Source organism: Muntiacus reevesi, chromosome 12 (assembly GCF_963930625.1).
Source record: "Muntiacus reevesi chromosome 12, mMunRee1.1, whole genome shotgun sequence".
Classification (NCBI taxonomy): domain Eukaryota; kingdom Metazoa; phylum Chordata; class Mammalia; order Artiodactyla; family Cervidae; genus Muntiacus; species Muntiacus reevesi.
The window spans coordinates 30,718,636-30,728,297 of NC_089260.1; the positions used below are offsets into that span (position 1 = coordinate 30,718,636).

Below are 9,662 nucleotides of genomic sequence, written 5' to 3' on the forward strand. Positions count from 1 at the left end.
TAATAAAAAAAATTATCTAAACATGTGAAGAAACAGGAAAATGGGAACTATCAGCAAGAGAAAAATTCAATAAATTCAATAACTAGAAAGAGAACAAAAATGAGAGAGATGATGGAATTATTAGACAAGAAGTAAGCAAGAGTTCCTATAAATGTGTTCAAGAATATAAGAGAAATATGAATATGATGAGAATGGAACAGAATATTTTTTTAAAGAATCAAATGAAACTACTAGAAAGGAAAAAGAATCAATCTGAAATGAAAACTTCAGTTGATGAGTTTAGCAGCAGATCGCACATTGTAGTAGAAAGGAAACAATAAATGTGGGGATACAGCAGTGAAAAATTTCCAAACTGAAGCCCAGAGAGTAAAAAGACCAAAAAATAAAACAAACAAACAAAAAACCCCGACAGAAAAACAAGTTCAGGTCAGTTCAGTTCAGTCACTCAGTCGCGTCTGACTGTTTGTGATCCCATGGACTGCATCACTACAGGCCTCCCTGTCCATCACCAACTCCTGGAGTTTACTCAAACTCATATCTATTGAGTTTGTGGTGCCATCCAACCATCTCATCCTCTGTTGTCCCCTTCTCCTCCCACCTTCAATCTTTCCCAGCATCAGGGTCTTTTCAACTGAGTCAGTTCTTCACATCAGATGGATTAAGTATTGGAATTTCAGCTTCAGCAGCAGTCCTTCCAATGAATATTCAAGACTGATTTCCTTAGGATGGATGGTTGGATCTCCTTGAGGTCCAAGGGATTCTCAAGAGTCTTCTCCACCACCACAGTTCAAAAGCATCAATTCTTTGGCACTCAGCTTTCTTTATAGTCCAACTCTCACATCCATACATGACTACTGGAAAAACCATAGTTTTGACAAGATGGACTTTTGTTGGCAAAGTAATGTCTTTGCTTTTTAATATGCTGTCTAGGTTGGTCATAACTTTTCTTCCAAGGAGCAAGTATCTTTTAATTTCATGACTGCAGCCACCATCTGCAGTGATTTTGGAGCCCAAAAAAATGAAGTCTGTCGCTGGGACCGGATGCCATGATCTTAGTTTTCTGAATGTTGAGTTTTAAGCCAACCTTTTCACTCTCGTCTTTCACTTTCATCAAGAGGCTCTCTAGTTCTTCTTTGCTTTCTGCCATAAGGGTGGTGTCATCTGCATATCTGAGGTTATTGATATTTCTCCCGGCAATCTTTATTTCAGCTTGTCCTTCATCCAGACCAGGGTTTCTCATGATGTACTCTGCATATAAGTTAAATAAGTAGGGTGACAGTATACAGCCTCGACATACTCCTCTCCCAATTTGGAACCAGTCTGTTGTTACATGTCCAGTTCTAACTGTCGCTTCCTTACCTGCATACAGATATCTCAAGAGGCAGGTCAGGTGGTCTGGTATTCCCATCTTTTTAAGAATTTTCCACAGTTTGTTGTGATCCACACAGTCAAAGGCTTTGTCACAGTCAATAAAGCAGAAATAGATGTTTTTCTGGAACTCTCTTGCTTTTTCGATGATCCAACAGATGTTGGCAATTTGATCTCTGGTTTCTCTGCCTTTTCTAAATCCAGCTTGAACATCTGGAAGTTCACAGTTCACATACTGATGAAGCCTGGCCTGGAGAATTTTGAGCATTACTTTCAGTAACGCTCAATTACTGAGTGCAATTGTGTGGTAGCTTGAGCACTCTTTGACATTGCCTTTCTTTGGGATTGGAATGAAAACGGACCTTTTCCAGTCCTGTGGCCACTGCTGAGTTTTCCACATTTGCTGGCATATTCAGTGCAGCAGTTTTACAGCAGCATCTTTCAGGATTTGAAACTGGAATTCCATCACCTCCACTAGCTTTGTTCATAGGGATGCTTTCTAAGGCCCATTTGACTTCACATTCCAGGATGTCTGGCTCTAGGTGAGTGATCACAGCATCGTGATTATCTGGGTTGTGAAGATCTTTTTTGTACAGTTCTTCTGTGTATTCTTGCCACCTCTTCTTAATATCTTCTGCTTCTGTTAGGTCCATACCATTTCGGTCCTTTATTGAGCCCATCTTTGCATGCAATGTTCCCTTGGTATCTTAATTTTCTTAAAGAGATCTCTATTCTTTCCCATTCTATTGCTTTCCTCTATTTCTTTGCATTGATTGCTAAAGAAGGCTTTCTTATCTCTCCTTGCTATTCTTTGGAACTGTGCATTCAAATGGGAATATCTTTCCTTTTCTCCTTTGCTTTTCACTTCTCTTCTTTTCACAGCTATTTGTAAGGCCTCCTCAGACAGCCATTTTGGTTTTTTGCATTTCTTTTCAATAAGGATGGTCTTGATCCCTGTCTCCTGTACAATGTCACGAACCTCCGTCCATATTTCATCAGGCACTCTGTCTATCAGATCTAGCCCCTTAAATCTATTTCTTACTTCCACTGTATAATCATAAGGGATTTGATTTAGGTCATACCTGAATGGTCTAGTGGTTTTCCCTACTTTCTTCAATTTAAGTCTGAATTTGGCAATAAGGAGTTCATGATCTGAGCCACAGTCAGCTCCCGGTCTTGTTTTCGCTGACTGTATAGAACTTCTCCATCTTTGGCTGCAAAGAATATAATCAATCTGATTTCAGTGTTGACCATCTGGTGATGTCCATGTGTAGAGTCTTCTCTTGTGTTGTTGGAAGAAGGTGTTTGCTATGACCAGAACGTTCTTTTGGCAAAACTCTGTTAACATTTGCCCTGCTTCATTCCATACTCCAAGGCCAAATTTGCCTGTTACTCCAGGTGTCTCTTGACTTCCTACTTTTGCATTATAGTCCCCTATAAAGAAAAACACATCTTTTTAGGGTGTTAGTTCTAAAAGGTTTTGTAGTTCTTCATAGAACCGTTAAACTTCAGCTTCTTCAGTGTTACTGTTTGGGGCATAGGCTTGTATTACCATGATATTGAATGGTTTGCCTTGGAAATGAACAGAGATCATTCTGTCATTTTTGAGATTGCATCCAAGTACTGCATTTCAGACTCTTTTATTTACCATAATGGTGACTCCATTTCTTCTAAGGGATTCCTGCCTACCTGTATCCAGCTAGGGTTGAGCAAATAATTAAATATATTGCAGACAATGAGAGCCAGTTCTCTCAGTCATCTATGTTGGAAAGTGAAAGTGAAAATCATTCAGTCCTCTCTGACTCTTTGCAAGCCCACGGACTATACAGTCCATGGAATTCTCTAGGCCATAATAGTGGGGTGGGTAGCCATTCCCTTCTCCAAGGGATCTTCCCAACCCAGGAATCGAACCCAGGCCTCCTTCATTGCAGGCAGATTTTTTACCAGCTGAGCCACAATGTCAGAAAAAGAAATAACAAATAAGAAAATATATCAAAGGTATTACTATAAATGCATGGTTTTTAATACATATATACGGACAGAAATGGGTGCAAGGGTGAGCCTAAACTCAAGCCCATGTGTATACATACATATATTTAGTAGCTTTGGTCTCTTAAGAGGCTCTAGAAGCAATGACACCCCAAAAGCAATGAGCACATCTAGCAACCAGATCTTGACTTCTTCATGTCATTCAATAGTAAAAGGAACATGGACTACATGGTATGATTCCAGCACTGGGGCAGAGAAAATATAAGATAATGTGTATTGAAAATCACAAAATGCCAAAATGCATAACCTCAATCTAACAGTGAAAAAACAACAGAAAAATCCAACAGAGAGACGTTTTACAGAATAATTGGACAGAGTTCTTCAAAACTGTTAAGGTTATAAACAATGCTGCAGAATTGTCTTATATTGGAGGATAATAAAGCTAACTACAACACATAAGTGTAATGTGGACTATTAGATTGCACTCTGAACAAGAAAAATGGATATTAGTGGGGCAATTGATTATATATGAATAAGGCATGTAACTAGCTAATAATATTGCATTAATGTTAGATTGCTGGCTTGAATAATTACACTACAGTTATGTGAGATTTATTTGGAGAAGCTGGGTGCAGGTATATGTAAAATATGCATACTAGTTATGCAACATTTGTAAATCTAAAATTACTTCAAAACAAAAAGCTTTAAAAAGATGGATAAATTAACTATAATAATTATAACCATATATTTAGCATAGAAATAATATATAAATATATAATTTTATACTATATATATTCTGATACGTAATAAATTAATGAAAAATATTTTCAGATTAAATTATAAAATCCAGTGCTCGCTTTGGCAGCACATATACTAAAATTGGAACGATACAGAGAAGATTAGCATGGCCCCTGCACAAGGATGACACGTAAATTCATGAAGCATTCCATATTTTTATAGTAACACAATAATAGTGGGAGACTTTAATACCCCACTCACAACTATGGATAGATCAACTAAATAGAAAATTAACAAGGAAACACAAACTTTAAATGACACAATGGACCAGTTAAACCTAATTGATATCTATAGGACATTTCACCCCAAAACAATCAACTTCACCTTTTTCTCAAGTGCACATGGAACCTTCTCCAGAATAGATCACATCCTGGGCCATAAATCTGGTCTTGGAAAATTCAAAAAAATTGAAATCATTCCAGTCATCTTTTCTGACCACAGTGCAGTAAGATTAGATCTCAATTACAGGGAAAAAAATGTTAAAAATTCAAACATATGGAGGCTAAATAACACGCTTCTGAATAACCAACAAATCATAGAAGAAATCAAAAAAGAAATCAAAATATGTATAGAAATGAATGAAAATGAAAACACAACAACCCAAAATCTATGGGACACTGTAAAAGCAGTGCTAAGGGGAAGGTTCATAGCATTACAGGCTTACATCAAGAAACAAGAAAAAAACCAAATAAATAACCTAACTCTACAACTAAAGCAATTAGAGAAGGAAGAAATGAAGAACCCCAGGGTTAGCAGAAGGAAAGAAATCTTAAAAATTAGGGCAGAAATAAATGCAAAAGAAACTAAAGAGACCATAGCAAAAATCAACAAAGCCAAAAGCTGGTTTTTTGAAAAAATAAACAAAACTGACAAACCATTAGCAAGACTCATTAAGAAACAAAGAGAGAAGAACAAAATTAACAAAATTAGAAATGAAAATGGAGAGATCACAACAGACAACACTGAAATACAAAGGAACATAAGAGACTACTTCCAGCAGCTCTATGCCAATAAAATGGACAACTTGGATGAAATGGACAAATTCTTAGAAAAGTATAACTTTCCAAAACTGAACCAGGAAGAAATAGATCTTAGCAGACCCATCACAAGCCAAGAAATCGAAACTGTAATCAAAACTCTTCCAGGAAACAAAAGACCAGGACCAGATGGCTTCACAGCTAAATTCTACCAAAAATCTAGAGAAGAGCTAACACCTATCTTACTCAAACTCTTCCAGAAAATTGCAGATGAAGGTAAACTTCCAAACTCATTCTATGAGGCCACCATCATCCTAATTCCAAAACCAGACAAAGATGCCACAAAAAAAGAAAACTACAGGCCAATATCACTGATGAACATAGATGCAAAAATCCTTAACAAAATTCTAGCAACATATTAAAAAAATCATACACCATGACCAATAGGGCTTTATCCCAGGAATGCAAGGATTCGTTAATATCCGCAAATCAATGTAATACACCACATTAACAAATTGAAAGATAAAAACCATATGATTATCTCAATAGATGCAGAAAAAGCCTTTGACAAAATTCAACCCTCATTTATGATTAAAACTCTCCAGAAAGCAGGAATAGAAGGAACATACCTCAACATAATAAAAGCTATATAGGACAAACCCACAGCAAGCATCACCCTCAATGGTGAAAAATTGAAAGCATTTCCCCTGAAATCAGGAACAAGACAAGGGTGCCCACTCTCACCACTACTATTCAACATAGTGTTGGAAGTTTTGGCCATAGCAATCAGAGCAGAAAAAGAAGTAAAAGGAATCCAGATAGGAAAAGAAGAAGGGAAACTCTCACTGTTTGCAGATGACATGAACCTCTACATAGAAAACCCTAAAGACTCTTCCAGAAAATTACTAGAGCTAATCAATGAATATAGTAAACTTGCAGGATATAAAATTAACACACAGAAATCCCTTGCATTCCTATATACTAACAATGAAAAAACAGAAAGAGAAATTAAGGAAACAATACCAGTCACCATTGCAACAAAAAGAATAAAATACTTAGGAGTATATCTACCTAAAGAAACAAAAGATCTATACATAGAAAACTATAAAACACTGATGAAAGAAATCAAAGAGGACACAAACAGATGGAGAAGCATACCGTGTTCATGGATTGGAAGAATCAATATTGTCAAAATGGCTATTCTACCCAAAGCAATCTATAGATTCAATGCAATCCCTATCAAGCTACCAATGGTATTTTTCACAGAACTAGAACAAATAATTTCACAATTTGTATGGAAATACAAAAAACCTCGAATAGCCAAAGTAATCTTGAGAAAGAAGAATGGAACTGGAGGAATCAACCTGCCTGACTTCAGACTCTACTACAAAGCCACAGTCATCAAGACAGTATGGTACTGGCACAAAGACAGAAATATAGATCAATGGAACAGAATAGAAAGCCCAGAGATAAATCCATGAACCTATGGACACCTTATCTTTGACAAAGGAGGCAAGGATATACAATGGAAAAAAGACAACCTCTTTAACAAGTGGTGCTGGGAAAACTGGTCAAACACTTGTAAAAGAATGAAACTAGAACACTTTCTAACACCATACACAAAAATAAACTCAAAATGGATTAAAGATCTAAATGTAAGACCAGAAACTTTAAAACTCCTAGAGGAGAACATAGGCAAAACACTCTCCAACATAAATCACAGCAAGATCCTCTATGACCCACCTCCCAGAATATTGGAAATAAAAGCAAAAATAAGCAAATGGGACCTAATGAAACTTAAAAGCTTTTGCACAACAAAGGAAACTATAAGTAAGGTGAAAAGACAGCCCTCAGATTGGGAGAAATTAATAGCAAATGAAGAAACATACAAAGGATTAATCTCAAAAATATACAAGCAACTCCTGAAGCTCAATTCCAGAAAAATAAATGACCCAATCAAAAAATGGGCTAAAGAGCTAAACAGACATTTCTCCAAAGAAGACTAACAAACACATGAAAAGATGCTCAACATCACTCATTATCAGAGAAATGCAAATCAAAACCACAATGAGGTACCATTACACGCCAGTCAGGATGGCTGCTATCCAAAAGTCTACAAGCAATAAATGCTGGAGAGGGTGTGGAGAAAAGGGAATCCTCTACACTGTTGGTGGGAATGCAAACTAGTACAGCCACTTTGGAAAACAGTGTGGAGATTTCTTAAAAAACTGGAAATAAAACTGCCATATGACCCAGCAATCCCACTTCTGGGCATACACACTGAGGAAACTAGATCTGAAAGAGACACGTGCACCCCAATGTTCATCACAGCACTGTTTATAATAGCCAGGACATGGAAGCAACCTAGATGCCCATCAGCAGATGAATGGATAAGGAAGCTGTGGTACATATACACAATGGAATATTACTCAGCCGTTAAAAAGAATTCATTTGAATCAGTTCTAATGAGATGGACGAAACTGGAACCCATTATACAGAGTGAAGTAAGCCAGAAAGATAAAGAACATTACAGCATACTAACACATATATATGAAATTTAGAAAGATGGTAACGATAACTCTATATGCAAAACAGAAAAAGAGACACAGAAGTACAGAACAGACTTTTGAACTCTGTGGGAGAAGGTGAGGGTGGGATGTTTCAAAAGAACAGCATGTATATTATCTATGGTGAAACAGATCACCAGCCCAGGTGGGATGCATGAGACAAGTGCTCAGGCCTGGTGCACTGGGAAGACCCAGAGGAATCGGGTGGAGAGGGAGGTGGGAGGGGGGATGGGGATGGGGATGGGGAATACATGTAACTCCATGGCTGATTCATGTCAATGTATGACAAAACCCACTGAAATGTTGTGAAGTAATTAGCCTCCAACTAATAAAAAAAATTTTGTTAATTAAAAAAAATAAAATAAAATAAAAATAAAGTGAGTGTAAGGGGGAAAAAAAAGATACATGAACTTCAGGGTTCATAGCAGCACTATTTACAATAGCCAGGATATGGAAACAACCCAAATGTCCATCAACAGATGAATGGATAAAGAAGATATGGTGTGTATATATATATATATATATATATATATATATATATGTGTTGTGTGTATACACATACACAATGGAATACTACTTAACAATAACAAGAAGAAAATAATGTCATATGCAGCAACATGGATGGACCTAGAGATTATCATACTAAGTAATAAAGTCAGAAAGAGAAAGACAAATACCATATGATATCACTTATATGTGGAGTATAAAATATGACACCAAAAAAAAAAATTATAAAATCCAATTGCCCAGTATTTACAAAGAGATGGGCCTAAATTACATTGATAGGAGAACTGAAAATAAAGGTATAGAAACAATACACTTGACAATTACTATGAAAACAAAGTTACATATATTTACATGCACTTATAAAAATGAGTTAAATGCAAAAGAAATTATTAGGGATACAGAGGGTCACTACTTAACAGGAAACCTCCATCTGAAAGACATAACACTTATGAATGTGTGCTGACCTAAGAATTAAGCACACATTTTGAAGGATTTACTCAGTAGGATATTAAGTCACCATTAAAATAACTTTCATAATCAGTGTATTAAAAATTTTTAATGTTAACAATCTTACAGTCAAAGAGAAACTACTTCATACTGAATATAAACTGGGATTACATCCATGTAAAAGTAAAGCGTATACTAGAAAAATATTAGAAGGAAAGGAGAATTCAACTATGAGTGACCTTTTTCCTTTATTATTTTCTAAATTTTTCAAATTTCATTTGTCACAGAAAATGACACACAAAAGAGCAATTAGAAATACTGAAAATGCAATCTCTCATCAAATTAGCATTTGACAAGAAGCATTCCAAAAATTCGAAAAGAGTGATTGGAATACAGTATATTGAAAAGGTGAGAACAGTGATTTGGATGAGTCAAAAAGGAAGTGACTCTCCAGTCAAGTCTGTGTTAATGCATACTATTTTACCAATATTCTGACAAATTATGAGCCCATGGGGAAAGCAACCCTACTAAGGTCTGTGTCTATAATTCTCATTTTCTCAGGTTAGAAGGGGCTCATTTTGATTCAGCTGAGGAATAAATACTTTTGTTGACTTTTTGGGGTAAATACATAGAATCTTGCAGCATTTTCAAATATTGCTTAACTAAGGCACACCTGGAAAAGGAAATGACAACTGACTCTAGTATTCATGCACAGAGGAGCCTGGTGGCTAGTCCACGGGGCTACAAAGGGGCAGACATGACTGAGAAATTGAGCATGCATGTACAAGGTACAACCAACCTCTGAGTATCTTCAAATAATAGTAATGAACTTCCTGCCTGAGTGAAACCTCTGAGTCCAGTAGCTGTTCTGCACAAAACCTGACAATTGGAAGGTATTTAACAAATATTCACTGAGTAAGTGAATAAACGGAAGCAAAAGAGATCAAATGCACAAAGTTTAGCTTACTATCTAGGGTACTATTAATAAAATCCACAAGAAAAAAAAAGA

The 9,662-nt window shown here is 36.3% G+C and overlaps 1 non-coding gene across 1 annotated transcript; it reads left to right on the plus strand.

The window, feature by feature from the left end:
* Nucleotides 1-4,206: 4,206 nt before the first annotated feature.
* On the plus strand, nucleotides 4,207-4,313 carry LOC136145334 (U6 spliceosomal RNA). The gene has a single exon (XR_010658771.1). It is a non-coding gene; the product is annotated as a U6 spliceosomal RNA (small nuclear RNA).
* The last annotated feature ends 5,349 nt before the right edge of the window (nucleotides 4,314-9,662 follow it).